We start from the raw sequence: 2,708 nt of genomic DNA, 5'->3' as shown, positions 1-2,708 counted from the left end.
CCGTGAGGCAAGTGGCAGATTGAAGGAGGCCTTGAGCACCCGAGGAGTCCGTTTAACTCTATTGGCCGAGACACTGCTGGGATTAGAGTGTTCTCTGGAACAAACCTCGAGGAAGACTGGGCATCTACACAAGAGAGATTGATGAAGCTTGAAGATGAAGCCGGCGAAGAATCTTAAGCCAGTTCCCTGAAGACTCTGTCCGAGCATAGTCTGCCAGGCAAGACTTCGAGCAGCAGGCTATGTAGACAGGCTTTCTAGTTCAGAGTCCCCATGTTCTTAGCCGTCAGTTGCCTTCGCTAACGAAGCTTTTTATTATCTGCTTTTGACTGATCTATTACTTAGAGACTTCCGCATTTGGCTTTTCTTCATCGAATATTTCTTTATTTACTTGAACCCATGCATGATAAAATTATAGATTTTTGCAAACCCCCTTCCCAGAACCTAACGCGGTTTGATTATGCCTTTATACGATTATCGTTTGAATCGGGCTAGCATGCGGATTGTCTAGATCCGTGTCCAGCATGTAATGTTAGCTAAAGAGATGATTTTCTAGACTTAATGCGTATGACTTTGGCAATCACATAACTTCAGGACCCCATTTCTTATAGGGAACAAGGTACCAGCGCACCGCGTATAGTAGGCGATGGACTTATCCCTTCATTCACAGGCTATCGGGATAAATTCCCCAGGCTAGACCAATGTGTCTTTTTGCAATCGGCGAAATATACAAAACCGCAACGCGTGTTAGGCGCAGACTTATCTCATATTAGGAGTTGAGATAAAAAATTCCCCATGCACAAGTGCACGGATTGAACGTTGGGAATTTTGTCTTTGCCTTCAGGTACAAGACGAACTGGAAACTGGATTAAGGAGGGGAAGGGGAAGAAGGAAGAATTTTATATTTCTATCTCCCGGTACCAAAGGACAGAATTTTATATTCTTATCTTCAGTTGAAAACGAAACTCAGGTGATTCCACCACCGGCATAAAAGAATCCGAAATGAATGAAACTAAGAAGTGATCTCCACTCCGAGAATTCAGAACGGTTCAGACGACCCAACTTTTCATCAGGATTGGTCATGTCATTGAGGCAGAAAGCCCAATTTCGACCCTAACTTTTATAGTTTGGTGGTAAACAAGAACAAAACAATTTTGCGTTTACTGAAAAGGAATGACTCGGTCTTAGTCCTAACTAAGTCTTAGGTTTTGACTAAGTGAGATTGAGAACAATCCTAACCTTTTATAGGTTTGATTGCCTCATTTAAAGTGGACCTCTCGTTCATGAAGGAATCGCAGAGAGGAATTTGCTTTGGCCCTAAACTTTTATAGTTTTACACTGAAAGCAAAGAAAGTAGAAAACAGGTAGCAAAGAAAGTGTCAACTCGATTATCACTCAAAGGAAGACGTTAATGTCGGTGATTAGGACTAACATTTTGAGTCTGAGAAAATTGCCAAACGAACGGGCAATGGAAATGTTGGTGATCCACCGTCGTTTAAATTTGACAGCGGATGTTTGGTGCAGAAAGGTTTAACCTAATTCAAAGTTGATCTCATCTCAACCAAAAAATAACCCATCAAGAGTGAGCGAATTTGTACATATAAGAAGAAACATTCCGACATTTCAGAGTTCGACACGAGAATTCTATTCCATGCGGCTCCTATAATGATTTGGGTATCCCTAAAGAATATCCTCATATGCATGTCTTTCTGGAACTGTCGCCACAATGCATTGTTTAGCCTGAAGATACTAAGGATAGTATTTTTTTCAAGGAAAACACTTTGCCGTTTATCGCATCATCAAGCCGGTCACTCGTCCTGTGACAAGGCGATACATGCGCACACTTCGAGTAGACTGTGCTCCACTACGAATGTCTCCCATTTGGGTTCAAATTGCCCTTCTTCTGGAATTAAGGATCATAGGCCGCCTCCAGCTAGAACCATAACATCCGCCTTCTTGAAACTCCGTTTCGCACCTTTTTGTCGAACGTCGAGAGATTCTGCTTGGTAGAATTCGATATGCTTTGACTTCAAACGCTTCTCATCTAGCTTTCCCAATTCTTTCAAGGCGGCTTCTGATTGTTGCTCTTCGGTGGTCATTTGTATGTCCGGCGAGGGCCAATTAGAAGTGACGGGATTTGAATCTCAAAGGGCAGAATGGCTTCCACATTCCTACACCAATGAATATGGGGTTGTGCCGGTCGGTGTACCGCACCGTGTACGATAGGCCGCCATAGAGCCGCCGAGCTTAATCATCCCAATCCCGGCTTGTTCATTCTTCACCGATTTTGAACAAGAGCTTTATGCATAGTCTTGTTGAAGGCTTCAAGCTAATCCATTTTCTGTGGGTATTTATACAGCGCGTTGACGAGCAATCCTGAATTTTTAAACTTTTTGCAAAAACCTTATGGGCGTTGCTGACCAAATGAGGACCGTTGTCATGTCATGATTCGTCTTGGAAAACATATCCTGAATGCATATGGTGCTTGATGAATTTCAATGACGTTACTCGTTTTAAACTTCTCTGCAGTGGAACTGCTTCAGCCCATTTGAGAAGTAATCGTAACATTGCCAGGATGAACGCGTCACTCTTTGACTGATGGGGATTTATAGGCCCAACATGTCCATTCTCCAAGGTCTCGAAACCGGCCATGGACGTAACCGTGACAGGAATGCAGCAATGCTCCGAGGTTGGTGGCATATAATTCGCAT

The sequence above is a fragment of the Asparagus officinalis genome, chromosome 7 (genome assembly GCF_001876935.1).
Source record: "Asparagus officinalis chromosome 7, Aspof.V1, whole genome shotgun sequence".
NCBI classification, from domain to species: domain Eukaryota; kingdom Viridiplantae; phylum Streptophyta; class Magnoliopsida; order Asparagales; family Asparagaceae; genus Asparagus; species Asparagus officinalis.
The sequence above is the reverse complement of the archived record's forward strand: the minus strand, read 5'-3'. Positions refer to the sequence as shown.